Below are 18,345 nucleotides of genomic sequence, written 5' to 3' on the forward strand. Positions count from 1 at the left end.
AACTTTGCTGCATTTGTTATTAGTTCTAACGGTTTTTGGTGGTGGTGGTGGTTTTTTTGTTTGCTTTTTGTTTTGGGGGAGGGGTTTGGTGGAGTCTTTAGGGTTTCCTATATATAGTATTATGTCACCTGGAAGTAGTAACAGTTTTACTTGTTCCTTTCTGATTTGCATGTCTTTCATTTCCTTTTCTCCCTTTATTGCTGTGGCTAGGACTTCCAATACTATGTTGAATAAAAGTGAGGAGGGTAAACATGGAACACATTTTTGAGATGGAGTTCCTTATGTTAAAGAATGACTTTTCAAATTTGAATTTGTACCCACTAATTTTAAAGATAATAAACTTCTTATAGGTCTCCAACATTTAGACTCCTGCACTGGAAGGCAGATTCTTAATTACCACCTCCTGGGATGTTCCACCGGATGTTGAACATAGTTTCCTGTGCTATACATCAGGACCTTGTCGTTTATCCACTCTAAATGTAACAGTTAGTCCCCTACTAATATAAAAAATACTGCAGACTGACCGGCTTATAAGCAACAGAAATTTATTTCTCACATTTCTAGAGGTTGGAAGCCTGAGACCAGAGTGACTGTCAGGCTCTGATGAGGGCCGGACTTGCAGACTGCTGACTTATTGTATGCTCACATGGCAGGAAGACAGTAAGCTAGCTTTCTGGCCTCTATTATTAATATAAGGGCACTAATCTCATTCTGAGGGTCCCTCCCTCATGATTTAATTATGTCCCACAGGTCCCACCTCCAAATATGCTCACACTGAGGATTAGATTTCAATACAGGAATATCGGGGTGGGCACAAACATTCTGTCCATAACATGTATTTAATTAAACTTGGTTCTTTTCTCAGTGGCCCATGAAATTGAAAGTACTAGCCTGGGACCACAGTTCACTTGCTAACAGAACTATTGTTAAGGCCAACTTTCAGATGATCTAGAATATGCCTATGCATCTTTTAAAAAATATTATCAGAATGAAAACACAAAATTTAAACATCCTCATAGAGAAGTGATATATCCAAGTTAAGAAACACTGTCTTCCTTTTTAATCCTAAGCCTCCCCTTAACTGTGCCAAGCCCTGAGGATGAGCAGACAAATGGTCTCCAGTCAGAAAGTCTTTTTACCACCAACCTCTCTACTTCCTGTAAGCACCCTCCACGAATGGAGAAGGGCATACAGAAGCTCTGTGTGTGTCCTGGAAGACATCTGAAAAGTGGTGGGATCACCTAGCAACCACTTTCACCCTGGGGCTGGCTCACGAGGAGCACACAGCAGCAATGTGTTAAGAGATACCCCAAGCTGCTTCTGGAATGTGATTTTCATCCAAAAGTTGGTGATAGGAAAAAAGTTGGGAGTAGAGATTTAAGCAATTTCACCAGGAAGTTATTTTACTCATTTTCATATTGAAACAAGCAAGGAAATGTTACGTTATAGAAAATAAAACTCTCCTGCATTTTTAAGATAAACCCGCAGACCTCAAAGAAATGTTGGCTTCAATGGCCTCCTCTGGGCCAGGCCCCACGCCCCTTGAGAGATTTTGAGTAAGCAGTGGAGAAACAAAGTGATTAATCACTCCTGCCACTGGCAAGTGGGTCAAAGCCAATTAGGAGACTTCCTTTTTCCAGGTGCATCTCTGCTCATTGGGCTTATTATCAATCAAAACCAGATGTGCCACGGGGATGAGCAGTAGAGTCCCAGAAACTCACTCTGTACTAGTGATCTAAGTGTAGGCAGGAAAGGTTTGTTTATAAAAGCAAATACCTCCAAGAACCTCCTGCTTTCCAGAAGTCTTTTAGTTCTGGTCATGTGATGGGTAGTGCTTCGATTAAGTTCTGTCTGTATTTAATTACCTTAAAAAAAAATTTAGTAGTTTTTCAGCCAAGGGATGAAAGTTTGGGGTGGGGGTGGGGTAGAAAGAGAATGCCTGGGTTCCCAAAAGTGCTTTTCAGAATCAGGAACTAGGGACTCATACAAGATGAATGTTGGATGTTCAGGCGCTCCCTGCTCATCTCCTGCCCTACCTTACTTACACACACACACAGGATAAGAATTCCTAATTCATCACTCACTGAAAGCTGGATGTTCCAACATCAACCCAAGTGCCCCTTCTAGATGAGCTGAAAGACAGCTGCCCAGGGGCACGCTAGCAAGTGGCTTGGTGGCAAGGAGAAAGGAGAGCCACCACCCCTTACAGACTTCCCTTATTCGGTCTATTGGACCAACGCGTCCCCTTAGGAGTCCAAGTCTGCCCCTCCTCTCTAACCATGGGTCAGTAACATCAGCCAAGAATACACTCTGGGCTGTGTGGTTCCCTTGCTGCTCACATCCATTAGGGATCCAGTGTGCCCTGCTGAAGTTCCTTCCCACATGTCCCCGCTGACTCCAGCAGATTCATGACAGACAGATTGCCAAATAGCGGGGCTGCCTTGGCACGAGGCAGCTGAGCCTTGATCCCATAGGGACAAACCTGGAACCTCCATCTTCACAAACAAGAGCACAGGAATAACCAGCCTAGTCCAGGACCTGCTCTGGGAGCTGAGGACAAAGAAATGAACAAGGCAAATTATAGTCTGGCCAGAAAGACTGCCCTGTAGACAGTTAACAAACCACAGTTAACTACAGGTAACTGTGGCGAGAATTACAAGAGAATTTTGCACAAAATGTCCGAGAGACACAGAGTGGGAAGGGAAACCTGCCTGGGGGCGATGATTATCAAAAACTGCCTGAAAAGCCAAAAATAGGAAACGCAATAGATGAGGACATTGTTCCCCAAACTTGAGCTGAGTAGCAACCCTCACAAATGTTGCTCTGTCCACATCTCCTGTATCAGCGTTTTCTTCATAATTTACTTGAAATTGATAAACTCAAAAGTCAAATATGTTTCTTTAAAGGGAAGCTATAACATGACAGTTGGAAAGCCTGTACGGTTCTCCATTCGTAAAAGCTAACTCTGAAAGTAAACGCAGTGAGGGACCTCCCTGGTAGTCCATGCTCCCAATACAGGGGTCCCAGGTTTGATCCTTGGTCAGGGAGCTAGATCCTACATGCTGCAAATAATGATCCCACGTGCTTCAACTAAGACCCTGCGCAGCTAAATAAATAAATATTTTTTAAGTAAAATAAAACAAAAGTAAACACAATGAAAGCAAAATAGTGTCATTTAGTTCCAGGTGGGTCCTGAGGATTTCTCTCTCTGTGTCTCTCTCTGCTAAAAGGAGATTAGCATGTGTTAAGGAGGTGTTGGGGCTTCCCTGCTGGCTCAGATGGTAAAGAATCTGCCTGCAGTGTGGAAGATCCAGGTTCAACCCCTGGATCAGGAAGATCCCCTGGAGAAGGGAATGGCTGCTCACACTAGTATTCTTGCCTGGAGAATTCCATGGACAGAGGAGCCTGGAGGGCTAGTGTCCATGGGGTTGCAAAGAATCTGACAGGAGTGAGCAATTAACTGTTTCACTTTTCACTCTTCCAAGGAGGTGTTAAAGACAAGTTAACATCAAAATGAGATTTATATACTCCATTAAAAGAACTATATGAAGATGTATATACAGAAGGATTACTAAATCAACTCTATTTCAATAAAAAAAATAAAACAGAAGAATTGTAAGAATACTGGAAATGGTAATAATTGTACACTGTAATTTAATGTCATTTCCCATATATGAGAATACTACCCTAAATGGCCTTTCCTACACTTAAATGATACTGGATTAATCAGGATGACTTTGTGAGGTCCAGGGGACCTAGAACATGGACTAGATGTTTTGGGAGAGGTGGACACATCAGGGTGGACAGAACACTCTGAAGCAGACAGCAGGGGAACAGTATGTGCATTTTCCTTATTTGACCAGGATCACCCCCATTTGATCACTCTTCTCTGGATCTAAGAATGTTTGTTGGGGTACATGGTACAAATAATTTTGATTCTAATTGAAATTCTTTGAGCCTCTTTTAATAACACTACTGAGTTACAATAAGATTTTAAAACCCCTTTGTGTGGAAGGAAACAGAAGAAAAATTCATTCTAGAGAATGTTGCTCTAACATTTAGCACAGTTGTGCAGTGTGAAAGTGAAAGCGTTAGTTGCTCAGGCGTGTCCGACTCTTCGTGACCCCATGGACTGTAGCCCGCCAGGCTCCTCTGTCTGTGGAATTCTCCAGGCAAGAATACTGGAGTGGGTTGCCATTTCCTACTCCAGGGGATCTTCCCCACCTTGAGATCAGCCCCAGATCTCCTGCACTGCAGGCAGATTCTTCACTGTCTGAGCCACAGGGAAACAATCCTGTGTTTATGTGTCTGTCTCCCTGACAAGATTGGCATCCCTCTGGGCCGGGGATCTCCTGTTAGTTTTCTTTGAGTATCTGGTAGAAGACGCAGATGTTATAGAGCTCAGTGTTTGCTGCATGATTGGGTGGTATAAGGGGGAAACAGTATCAAATACTCTCCTATACTTCTGACCTGTGTTGTCTTAAGACAATGTAACCTGATAATTAATTTGAGTTTAGACAGACTTGAACTCTCGCCTGTAAAGTGAGGATAGGAATAGCACCTGCCTCATAGTACTGGTGTAAGAATTAAATGAGTCACTAGATGTAAAATGAGTAAACGGTGCTGGTGTTGTTTCAGTCATGTTTTGCTTAGTTGTGTCCAACTCTTTGTGACCCCGTGGATCGTAGCCCGCCAGGCTCCTCTGACCATGGGATTTTCCAGGCAATACTGGAGTGGGTTGCCATTTCCTTCTCCGGGGAATCGTTCCTGGATCGACCCAGGGGTCAAACCGCGTTTCCTGCATTGACAGGTGGATTCTTTACCACTGAGCCACCTGGGAAGTCCCCAGAACAGTGCTAGGATATAGTAAATACTTAGTCAATGGTAGCTATCATTATTATTGTTTTTGTTATAACCGCACACAGGAATTATCAAATGTTTGTATATAATGCACATTGTGAGGTTTAGCTATTTCTTTTCTTCAGTTAATATGATCCTCATTTTTCTCTGGGGAACACTTTCCTCTACTCTCAATCCATGTGATTTGGATGAAGCTTCACTCCTTGGTGCCAAGAATGGCCATGTTACTCAGACCAGGCTAATCAGTGTAATCCAGTCTCCAGGCTACAACTGGCTTAATAATGGTCACATGACCTGACCCAAGCCAAGCCAATGAGACTTGATCTCAGGACCTTTGCCAGAGATATTGAGGAAGAGAAATTTTTTCCTACTGGTCTTGCTAAGCTGGCAGAATTTAGCCCATAGATGCTGGTGATCATCCTTGTCATCTCCTGCACAGAGCTTGCCTAGGTATGAAGCCTAATGCAAAGGAAAGCAGAGGCAAAAGATATAGAGAAAGAGAGTGTGGGTGACACTGAAAATTCGGATCTAGCTGTTCCTAAAGGTGACTGATGACTGGTTTTTTATTTTTTGTTTCGTTCAGTTTGAGCATCTGGCAGTGGTCATAGGAAGTCAGAGAACATGCATATCTTTGATCATTTTTTTTGGGGATCAGATTTATTTAGAGATTGAGTTTCACCAATTCAGTTCAACAAACTGGCATTAAGGACACCATGAAGAGTGTGGGGAGAGCTGGAAAAAGAAACATGAATAAGACTGTCTCTGCCCTCAAGGATCACATCTAGAAAGGAATACAAACTGGTCCTTTACAGTCACACCAGAATACAACTGGTAATTGAGAAACGTTAAGAGTAAAAGGAAAATAGGAGATAAACATCAATCTGCTGTAGGATTGTCTGGGAGAAAAGGGAGGGGGGATGTTTGACCATAAAATAATTTTCAAACGTTTAACAGTTTTCTCTTGCTGGAATTCTGGAAGCCATTCACAGGATGCTTGTTTCAATTAGATTTTAATCACCCACAGCTAGCGCATTCCTTTAATGAGTGCCTGATGTTACCCTGCAGAGTGAAGCACGCTTTGCTGCTGGCTCTCGATGTGTGCAGTCCTGCCTCGTGGACACCTCAAAGTCTCCTTGTAGGAGCAGCCAGAGCTGGTAAAAGGGGAGGCATTTGGGGGAATTACCAAGCAGAACCCCTATTGCTCACATACTGCTAGAGGGGGCATATAACTCAGGTACCGCTCCATCCTCTGTCATCAGCAGGTGTGTAATTTCAGCTAGGTGGGTGATGAGGTAAGTATCATTTCACCACTGCTTGCTTTTGCAAGCAGCCAAAATACCGGACTCTTTCCACCTGTAGCTCCAGTACACAAAATATTGCATATGTCTGCTACTGAAGGTCCTTCAGTGATTCCTCACCTGTCCAAGATAAAGTCTAAACCCTTTTACCTTGAAACACAAGGAAGGTCCTTCATGAGGGTGCCAGGCATTGTTTTAGATGCGTCAGAGACAAAGAGAGAGAAAATCCAGTTCCTATTCTCAAGCAAAGGAATCCCAACTCAAACAGACTTACAGGGAATACAATGAAATGAATTGACTTATGGATCTGAAAATTTCAGGCGGTGGATTTAGACATCACTGGATCTAGATCAAAATAGCAGTCCACTCCAGTATTCTTGCCTGCAGAATCCCATGGGCAGAGGAGCCTGGCGGGCTACAGTTGACAGGATCGCAAAGGGTCAGACACAACTGAAGCGACTTAGCACGCTCGCACGGATCCTGCTCTGATCGCCTTCAGGGCTTGGCTTCTTTCTGTTTCTCAGCTTTGTTTTCCTCAGTCTTGGCTTGCCTCATGGGTAGGCTCTCTCCTATTGGAAAGTGGCCCCAATCTTTCCCCTGATGTGGGCTCCAGGAGGCTCCAAGTTTATGTCCTCCAAATTCATGTTCAGGAAAAAAAAAATAGATTCTTTCTTCTAACCAATTGTGAGAAAAATGTCTTGAATCTGATTCTAATGTGTCCAAAATGGGTCACATGCCCATCCTAAACCCCTTCATAGTTTTCAGATGCACTGATTGGCTCAGTCTGGGCCTTGGGATTACCCTGGAGTGGGGGATGGTATGGACTGACTCATGGCTGGGAGGAATTTGTTCTTCAAAGTGAACTCAGGGTACTGTTACTAGGAGAAGAAGGAATGGATACTAGGCAAGCGCAAACTACACATACTCAAATCTAACCTTCATTCAGCTGTTGCAATAAGTCCATTGTCTAGTCATAATACAGAGAGTTCGGGATGGAGTCCAGAAAATTGAATTAGAGAACAAGATTTTAATCTTCCACACCTTTGAAGGGACAGAATATTCTGGTTTTCAGGATTGATTCCATTTATCCAGAGAAAAGTGTATCTGCCTATTTGCAGACAAGAGGAAGGAAAGATAGAAAACAGGTTAACAGAAATATTCCTTAAGAATCCTTAAGAAGATCCTTGGCCTTGGATCTATCTGAGGATCCAACTTAAGCTTCAATTATTTGCTTAACAAGCAACCTTCTGAATTCGGTCTCTTTAAGGGACCCATCTGTGATGCTGGCCGGGAGACTCTGGCACAAATGACCAGGACTGGATAATTATCTTCCCAGGTATATACATGTGGCATTCCATCACATGTATCTATTCCTTGCATTTCCCTGAACTTTCACCCTCCATGATAAGATAAGATCAGGTACCTGGGGTTAGAAATCCTCAGCAAGTGGAGATAATGTCTCAATCAGGCAGACTGGAGGAACCAGTCTCTCTCTTTGCTACAACATTGCCCTTTTAAGGGGGGAAAAAAAAAACAGGAAAGGTAATGTTTTCATCCCTACCAATTTCTCAAGATTCTTTTTAAAGCTTTCAGGGTTTTTTGAATTTCCATACAAATTTCAGAATTATTTGTTCTAGGCAGATAGATGGTGAAACAGTGGAAACAGTGGCTGACTTTATTTTTCTGGGCTCCAAAATCACTGCAGATCGTGATTGCAGCCATGAAATTAAAAGACGCTTACTCCTTGGAAGGAAAGTTATGACCAACCTAGAGAGCATATTAAAAAGCAGAGACATTATTTTGCCAACAAAGGTCCGTCTAGTCAAGGCTATGGTTTTTCCAGTGGTCATGTATGGATGTGAGAGTTGGACTATAAAGAAAGCTGAGCCCCAAAGTATTGATGCTTTTGAACTGTGGTGTTGGAGAAGACTCTTGAGAGTCCCTTGGACTGCAAGGAGATCCAACCAGTCCATCCTAAAGGAGATCAGTCCTGGGTGTTCATTGGAAGGACTGATGTTGAAGCTGAAACTTAAATACTTTGGCCACCCGATGCGAAGAGTTGACTCATTTGAAAAGACCCTGATGCTGGGAAAGATTGAGGGCAGGAAGAGAAGGGGACGACAGAGGGTGAGATGGTTGGATGGCATCACTGACACAATGGATATGGGTTTGGGTAAACTCCGGGAGTTGGTGATGGACAGGGAGGCCTGGTGTGCTGTGGTTCATGGGGTTGCAAAGAGTCGGACACGACTGAGCGACTGAACTGACTGAGTTCTGTGATAAATGCCATTGGCATTTTGATAGGGATTGTATTGAGTCTGTGGATTGTTTGCGCCATAGGGTCATTTTAGCACATTAATTTGTCCAATCCATGGGCACAGTATATCTTTCCATTTGTTTATGTTGACTTCATTTTCTTTCATCAGTATCTCTTTTTTTTAAGTATTTATTTATTTGGCTGTGTCGAGTCTTCGTTGCAGTATGTGGGATCTTCATTGGGGCATACTTGCTCTCTTGTTGTGGTACACAAGCTCCAGAGTGCCCGGGCTCAGTAGCTCTGCAGCATGTGGGATCTTAGTTCCCTGACCAGGGATAGATCCCACATCCCTTGCATTGCAAGGCAGATTTTTTAACCACTCGACTACCAGGGAAGTCCCCTCATCAGTATCTTAATAGTTTTCCAGGTTTAGGTCTTTTACCTCCTTGGTTAGATTTATTCCAAGCTATTATCCTTTTTGATGCAAATTATAAATGGAATTGTTTCCTTAATTTCTCCTTGGCTACTGGGTCCTGCCTCAGGTGGAGTCGCTGATTAGGTGGGGCTGAGTTCCAACAGGACTGGCAGTTGGGTCTGGGGAGGGCGAGGGGTGGGGGTCCTGTGTTGGCACTGGCCCACCGATGAACAGGGCTGGCTCCTGGTGACTCTGGCCGTGGGGCCGAGTGGGTTTGGGGGCTGGTGCTGATCTCCGGGTGGTCAGGTTCTGGACCTGATAGTGGGTAGGGCTGGATTCCCACTAGCAGGCTGCTTGGCTTGGGTTGTCCCAGGACTATTGCCAACCAGCTGGTGGGTGAATAAGCTCCCAATGCTAACAGGTTAGAAGGAGGACTCCAATATGGCTCTTGTTGAAATCAGCATCTTTGTGGTATATCAAGCTCCCAAAAATGTCTTCTGCCAGCATGTGTGTGCCCAGGGGGAGTTCCCACTTGCCTCCTGCCTCTCTAGGATAGGAGGCTCTCTAAGATCAGCAAGTGGGTCTGATTCAGGATCTTTTCAAATTACTGCTTCTGCGCTGGGTCTCAGAGCATGTGCGATTTTGTGTGCACTCTCTAGGGCCAGAGTCTCTGTTTCCTACAGCCTCACAGCTCTCCCATACATAAGCCCTACTGGCCTCCAAAACCAGACGGTCTGGGGGCTTTGGGTGCACAAGTCCTGGGCTGGGGTACCCAGTGTGAGGCTCAGACCTCTCACTCCTTGGAGATAACCTTTGCAATTGTGATTATCCCCTCATTTGTGAGTCATCTACCTGCGGGTGGGGGTCTTGACTAAACCATGTTTCCACCCCTGCTACCTGTCTCATTGTGGTTGTTTTTTATATCTTTATCTGTGGGAGGGCTTTTCTGCTAGTCTTCAGTTCAATCTCATTGTAGGTTGTAATTTTGGTGTACCCATGGGAGAACGTGAGCTCAGGGTCTTCCCACTCTGCCATCTCAATCACTCACCTCCTTGTGTGTTAATTTTATTTGCTGTACCCTTCAGAATTCTTTTACTGTTTGATTTAATATTATCATTGATTTCCTAGGGTTTACAGGTACACTATCACGTCTTTGGCAGATAGAACTAATTATATTTGATTTTTTTTTCAATTCTTATGCCTATCTTGACTTTCCTTGTCTAACTGCATTGGCCTATACCTTCAAGGCAATGTTAAACATTAGTGGAGTTAGTGGGTATCCTTGCCTTACTCCTGATCTTTAGTGTTTTCCATATAAGATACTGACTTTAGGACTAAGGTATATATATATATATATATATATATATTCTATCATGTTAGGGCAGTGTCCATTCTTATTCCCTTAACAGGTTTTTGTTGTTTCATTAGTTTTTGGAATTCAACAAAATCGAATTTTGTTAAAGTTTTTAAAGCACATATTGTTAAAGCATATAATTACATGGTTTTTCTTCTTAGTTCTTATGGGAATAACAACATGATTTTTCTTCCTAGACACAAATATATCAAATTATGTTAATAGATTTCTTAATGTTGAACCATACTTGCATTATTTTAAACACTACTTGGCCGTGGTTTATAATTTTCTTAATTTTCTGTGTTCTAAAGTTTGGATTTTTAAATCAATATTTGTAAACAACATTAGCCTATAATTTTATCTTGTGTGTGGCATTTACTAGTAGTATCAGTGTTAACCTGCATCATAGAAAGAATTTAGAAGTTTACCTTCATTTCTCTGTACTCTGAAATGATTTATGTAGAATAGGACAGTGTTTTAAATATCTGGTAGAATTCTCTTGTGAAAACATCTGAGCTTGGTATTTTGGTATGGGATAGTTGTTGTTTTTTTTATAGCATTCTATATTTCATCCTTAAAGTTGACTTGTTTAACTTTTTATCTTCAAGGGGTGGTCAATTTTGGTCTACTATATTGTCATAAGACATTATTCATTTTATTATGTTTACAATTTTTGCATGGCACTATGGAACTAAAAGGACTGTTTTATGACCTTCTGGCTTCCTCTGTGTTAACAGCTGCTTTTCTCTTATTATCTCTTACTCTTACATATTTTTGCCTTCTCCTTCCTACACATTTTAAAAATTAAATTTCCTAGTGGTTTGTCTCTGTTCTGACTTTATTCAAAGAAACTGAATTTTTGTTTATTTTGATTTACTGTTTTCTAGTTCTCTACTTCATTACTTCTTGCTTGTATGTTTATTATTTTTTTCTTTGTGGTTTCTTTTGTTCTTTTTCTAACTTAAATGGGAAATTTAAATAATTAATTTAATTCAGTTTATTGTTTAATTTTATTGATATAGATTTTAGGACTATAAATTTTCCTTGGATATATGTATTTTCCTTGGGAATATACTATAGATTCTAAACATATAGCAATTTTGTAATTTATGTGATTCTCTTATACCCAAGCACTGTTAAATATAAGGTTTTAAAGTTTGCAGGTAGAAAATTATGCCAATTATCAAATTATTGCGTCTCAAATCTAAAATCACTCTTCATTGCCTGCTTTGTGAAAACAGATGTGCGCCCTTTAAATATCGTGCCTTTGCCAGTGAGCACTGTGTGTAGCTTCAAGGGTGGAGGGCACTGGAGAGACACCGCGGGAGGATTCCCCATTGGCTGCTGCAGCGTGGGTAACTCCAGGGCCAGGTTCCTGCGATGTGCACAGCCCGTCCATTGCCTAGCTCCTGCAGCACACACAGCTTCTCTCATGCAGCTCCTTTAGGACGCACAATTGCTTCAACATCAGGCTCCTGCAATGGCAGCAGCTTCCCCAAGATCCAGCTCCTGCAATACGCAGAGGCCAACACCTCGCAAGCAACAACTCCCCCAGGCACTTCCTCTCAGGTATTCAGAGCAGAATGGCTCCGTGAGACAATTTCTAGCACCCTATAGGATGGATTTCTAGCCAGTCCTGGGGAGTAGATTTCCAGCAATTTCACTGGTGTAACACAACAGTCAGAGAAGGCAATGGCACCCCACTCCAGTCCTCTTGCTTGGAAAATCCCATGGACGGAGGAGCCTGGTAGGCTGCAGTCCATGGGGTTGCTAAGAGTCGGACATGACTGAGCGACTTCACTTTCACTCTTCCCTTTCATGCATTGGAGAAGGAAACGGCAACCCACTTCAGTGTTCTTGCCTGGAGAATCTCACGGACGGTGGAGCCTGGTGGGCTGCCGTCTATGGGGTCGCACAGAGTTGCACACAACTGAAGCGACTTAGCAGCAGCAGCAGCAGCAGCAGCAACACAACAGTAACCATTCTGCATGCATGCATGCTAAGTCTCTTCAGTTGTGTCCAACTCTTTGTGATCCCACGGACTATATAGCTCACTAGGCTCCTTTGTCCATGGGGATTCTCCAGGTAAGAATATAGAAAATTTTTTTCCAAAAAATTGAAATGCTGTTAATACCAGGTGGTACAGTGGTAAAGAATCTGCCTGCCAGTGCGGGAGACACAGGTTCAGTCCCTGGGTCAGGAAGATCCCCTGCAGAAAGGAATGGCAACCTGCTCCAGGGTCCTTGCCTGGGAAATCACATGGACAGAGGAGCCTGATAGGCTACAGTCCATGGGGTTGCAAAGAGCCAGACATGACTGAGTAACAGCATGCATGCACACAATGATACCAAAACTAAAGAAAAAGTGTTAAGAAAAATAAATATAGACAAATATCCCTCACAAACATAGATGCAAAAATTCCAAACGTAATTTTAGCAAGGTGAATCCAATAGTATATAAAGAGGACAAACATCATGATTAAGTCAGATTTATCCAAGGTTTAATATTTGAAAATTAATCAGTATAATTCATCATAAAGTGTTAGTCACTCAGTCATGTCCAACTCTTTGCTGTTCCATGGACTGTCGCCCACCAGGCTCCTCTGCCCATGGAGTTCTCCAGACAAGAATACTGGAGTGGGTTGCCATTTCCTTCTCCAATAAACTAAAAATGAAAAGCCATGTAACCATCCCAAAGCATTTGGCAAACCATTTTTGATTAAAAACAAAAGCCTGTAAACTATGAATGGAAAGGAACTTCTTCAATCTAAAAAGGGCATCTATTAAAAATCTATGGCTAACTCTGACAACTCAGCAACAAAAAGAAAGGCCAACTTAGAAAAACATCGAGATGGGTGGCATTTTAGAGGTTCCCAGGGGCCAGGAGGAAGAGGGATGGAGAGTGGCTGCTTAATGGCCACCAGGCTTTCTTTCGCGAAGATTAACAATTTCTGGAACCAAACATAGTAATGTTTACAAAACATGAATGCTCTTAATGCTGCTGAATTGTACACTTTAAAATGATAAATAGCATGTTATGTATATTTTGTCAGACTATTTAAAAATAATCCTAGAGCTGGCATCATACTTAATGGTGAAGTTGAATGGAACAAGTAAGGATATTTGTACATTGTCATGCCTACTAACCAATGAAATTAGGCAAGGAACAAAAGCGTATACCAATTGGAAAAGAAGTAAAATTCTCTTTATCCACAGATAACCTGAGCATCTATTTAGTAAATCCAATGGAATCTCTAAAGAACTACTAGAACTGACAAATGATTTAGCAAGATTGCACAAGATCAACATCCAAAAATCAATTGTATATCTATATGCTAGCAACAAACATGCAGTAATTGGAGCTATAAAAACATTATTGTTATTGATAACATCAGAAAATGAAGACCTTAGGGATATATCTCGGAGAAGGCAGTGGCACCCCACTCCAGTACTCTTGCCTGGAAAATCCCATGGACGGAGGAGCCTGGTAGGTTACAGTCCATGGGGTCACTGGGAGTTGGACACGACTGAGCGACCTCATTTTCACTTTTCACATTCATGCATTGGAGAAGGGAATGGCAACCCACTCCAGTATTCTTTCCTGGAGAATCCCAGGGACGGGGGAGCCTGGTGGGCTGCCGTCTATGGGGTCGCACAGAGTTGGACACCACTGACGCAAGTTAGCAGCAGCAGCAGCAGGATACATCTGACAAAAGATATACAAGACTTGTGCATTTATGGCGTTCTCTGGCAGTTCAGTGGTTAGGACCTGGTGCTTTCACGGTTGTGACCCAGTAAGGGAACTAAGATTCTACAAGTGGTGTGGTGCAGCCAAAAGAAGAAAAAAGGCCCGTGCACTTAAAATTACAGAGCATTATTGAGAGAAATTAAAGATTCAAAAAGATATAAACACAGAATGTATATACTGTGTTCGTGCTTCAAAAGATTCTGTATGGTTCATGTGTCAATTTTCCCAGTCTATTTATAGAGTCAATGTTAATTCAATCAAAATCACTACAGGGTTTTGTTTGGTTTAAAAAAAAATCATTGAAAAGGTGATTCTAATATTAGCATGGAAATGCAAAGAACAAAGTATAGTCAAAACTACTTTGAAAGGAAAAAACAAGGTTGAAGGATTAATACAATCTGATTTCAAGACTTATTACAGGGTAGGCAGAATGTGATCTTGGCATCAACATCAAATAGATTAGTGAAACAGGGTAGAGAGTCCAGAAATAGACTTACACATATATGGATAAGTCTTTCTTAAAAAATTGAAGTACAGTTGATTTACAACATTGTATTAGTTTCTGGTGTACAGCAAAGTGATTCAGTTGCATGTATATACATATACATATATGTGTGTATATTGTTTTCCATTATGATTTATTATAGGATATTGAATATAGTTTCCTGTGTTATACAGTAGGACCTTGTTGTTTACCTATTCTATGTACGATAGTTTGTATCTGCTAATCCCAAACTCCTAATCTGTCCTTCCCCGTCTTTCCCCTTTGGTCACTGTAAGCTTGTTTTCTATGTCTTTGAGTCTACTTGCATTTTATAAATAAATTAATTGGTATATTTTAGATTCCACATGTAAGTGATATCATATGATATATTTCTGACTTATTTCACTTAATATGATAATCTCTAGGTCCATCCATGTTGCTGCAAATGGCATAAAGTCTGAGTAGTATTCCATTGTGGGCTCCCCTGGTGGCTCAGCGGTAAAGAAACTGCTTGCCAATGCAGGAGACGAGGGTTAATCCCTGGGTCAGGAAGATCCTCTGGAGAAGGAAATGGCAACCCACTCCAGTGTTCTTGCCTGCAAAATCCCATGCACAGAGGAGCCTGGCAAGCTACAAGTCCATGGAGTCACCAAAGAGTCAGACGTGACTTAGTGACTAAACAACAAGAAGTATTCCTATTGTGTATATATAACATATATACACATACACACACATATATATATCTATATATCTTCTTTATCCATTCATCTGTCGATGGACATTTAGGTTGTTTCCATGTCTTAACTATTAGAAACTGGATAGATTTTTTTTTAAAGGTACAAAGGTAGTTGAGTGGAGAAAAGAGTCTTTCAACAAATGTTGCTAAATATTGATAGATGTATATTTATATTCAAAACCAAAGTCACAAAAAAAACCTTTGATCCATATCTCACATCATACGCAAAAATTAATTCAGTATGGATAATAGACCTAAATGTAAAACCACAGACTATAAAGGGCCAAGAAGAAAAAAAGGGAGAAAGTTTTTTTGACTTTGATTTAGGCAAATTTTTTTTATATGACACCAAAAACATGATCTACAAAAGAATACATTGATAAACTGTACTTCATCAAAATTTTTAAATTGTTTTTTCAAAAGACACTCAAGAGAATAAAGAGAATTCCCTGGTAGTCCAGCAATTAAAACTCTGAACATTCACCACCAAGGGCCTAGGTTCAATCCTTGGTCAGGGAACTAAGATCCCAGAAGTTGCATGGAGTAGCCAGTTAAAAAAGAGAGATGGAGAGAGAGTAAAAATATAAAGCAAAGACTAATTTGCAAATGAAATATTCAATAAAAGAGTTGTATCCAGAAAATATAAAGAACTTTCAAAGCTGAATAATAAGAAACTCAACATACAAATGGGCAAAAGATTTGATCATACACTTTACAAAAGAAGATACACAAATAGTAAATAATAACAGAAGATGTTCAATGTCATTAGTCATTGCTGCTGCTGCTGCTAAGTCACTTCAGTCGTGTCCGACTCTGTGCGACCCCATAGACAGCAGCCCACCAGGCTCCCCCATCCCTGGGATTCTCCAGGCAAGAACACTGGAGTGGGTTGCCATTTCCTTCTCCAGGTGATCTTCCTGACTGAGGAATCGAACACAGGTCTCCTACATTGCAGGCAGATTCTTTACCAACTGAGCTATTAGACCTGACCCAAACCAAGTGCTGGTGATGATATAGAGGAACTGGAGTTGTCATATAATACTAATGGGAATCTAAATGATAAGGCCACTTTGGAAAATAGTTTGGTAGCTTCTTTAAAAAAAAACAACAACATAAAAACATGACTATATGTTCCATTCATTCTACTACTAGGCACTTAGCCAGTAAAAAGAAAAAGATGTGCCTATACATAGACTTTACAACTTTACTTGTAATCATGAAATGCTGGAAACATCCCAAAAGTTCAACAAGTGATTGGACAAACTGGCATTTCCCGACCATGGGAAACTACTCAGTATTTAAAAGGAATAAACCCTAGTGCTTGCTTCAGCAGCACATATACTAAAACTGGAATGTTACAAAGATTAGCATGGCCCCTGCACATGGAGATGGCTTCCCAGGTGGCACTAGTGGTAAAGAACCCACCTGCCAATGCAGGAGACATAAGAGACTTGGGTTGGATCCCTGGGTTGGACTCTGCTTTTTATTTTTACTCTCTCTTCATCTCTCTTTTTAACTGGCTACACCAGGCAGCTTCTGGGATCTTATTTCCCTGAACAAGGATTGAACCTGGGCCCTTGGTGGTGAATGTGCAGAGTCCTAATCTAGTCCCATGGACAAAGCAGACTGGCTGGCTACAGTTCATAGGGTTGCAAAGAGTTGGACACAACTGTAGCGACTTAGCACACACACTGAGCAAGGATGACAAAAAAGAGAATAAACCCTAAAATCTGGATGAATCTCAAAGTAATTATGCTGAATGAAAGAAGCCATACAAAAGAGAGTACATATTGTATGGTTTCATTTACAGAAACTTTTGGAAAATGCAAAGTAATCTGTAGTGACATAAAGCAGATCAGTGGTTGCCTGGGGACAGGTGACTTGGGAGATACAGTAAACAAGGATTACAGAAATTGGACTATAGAAATGGTACTATAGTCCATCCAATTTTTCAGGTCTCAAACTTAAGAGTTATTAGTGATTCCTCCATCTTCCTCATCTCTTGCAGCCAGAGATTACCAAGGGATATGAAGAAACTTTTGGGGGTGATGAAATCTATGCATTATATTGATAATGTGGTGATGGTTTCACAGGTGTATGTATTTGTTAAACTTATGAAGGTATACACTTTAAATACGTGCAGGTTTGTTGTTAAAAATTTTTTTAAATCATGCTGGCTGCTGACTAGAGAATGAATTATAGGAGGAGGCAGGAAAGAGTGCAGGAAGGCTAGTTGGGAGAGTATTGTAGTAGCCACAGTAAGAGATGATGGTGGTAACAGAGAGAAAAAGAGGAGAGATTCAGAATATATTTAATGGATAGAGTATAAAGGATTTGATAATGGGCTGGGTGCAAGAGGCAAGGAACATGGGGGAATCACTAATAACTCTTAAGTTTGAGACTTGAAAAATTGGATGGACTATAGTGTCATTTCTAGAGGATGAAAAAGACTAAAGTAAAAACAGGTTGGCAGGGAATATGGAGAATCAAGTTTTGTCAAGAACATGTGTTCTCTGAAATTCCATCTGTGGACCAAACTGCCTCAGGAAATGCCTGATGCCTGCATTAAAAATGCTGGTTCCATGACTCCACCACAGACCTACTGAATCAGAATTTCTGAGAAATTGTGATTTTAAAAAAATATATTTATTTGGCTGCGCCAGGTCTTAGATGTAGCATGCAAGATCTTCAATCTTCATCATGGCATGAAGGATCTTTAGTTGTGGCATGCAAACTCTTAGTTGCAGCATCTGGGACCTAGTTCCCGACCAGGGATCCAACCCAAGCTCTCTGCATTGTGAATGTGAATTCTTAGCCACTGGACCACCAGGGAAGTCCCAGTAACATAAACTTTTTATCAAAATTTAAAACTTTCATGCTTCAAAGGGCACTATCAACAAAATTAGAAAATAATTCACAATGGGAGAAAATACTTGCAAATCATATATCTGCTAAGGGATGTGTTTTCAGAATATATGACAAACCCTTATTACTCAATATAAAACGACAAATAATCCTATTTTTAAATGGGCAAATGATCTCAGCGGACATTTTTCCAAAAGCAGATATACAAATCATCAGTAAGTACATGAAAAGACACTCAACATTATTAGTCATTGGGGAAATGCAAGTAACTCAATGAGCTCTTCTTGTTGTTCAGTCACTCAGTCATGTCTGATTCTTTATGACCCTAT

General features: G+C 41.2%; 1 pseudogene; it reads left to right on the plus strand.

Moving 5' to 3' along the window:
• The first annotated feature begins 16,468 nt into the window (after nucleotides 1-16,468).
• On the plus strand, nucleotides 16,469-16,538 carry LOC145519301 (U6 spliceosomal RNA; annotated as a pseudogene).
• The last annotated feature ends 1,807 nt before the right edge of the window (nucleotides 16,539-18,345 follow it).

This window comes from Giraffa tippelskirchi, chromosome 8 (genome assembly GCF_054371585.1).
Source record: "Giraffa tippelskirchi isolate mGirTip1 chromosome 8, T2T-mGirTip1v1.2.pri, whole genome shotgun sequence".
Classification (NCBI taxonomy): domain Eukaryota; kingdom Metazoa; phylum Chordata; class Mammalia; order Artiodactyla; family Giraffidae; genus Giraffa; species Giraffa tippelskirchi.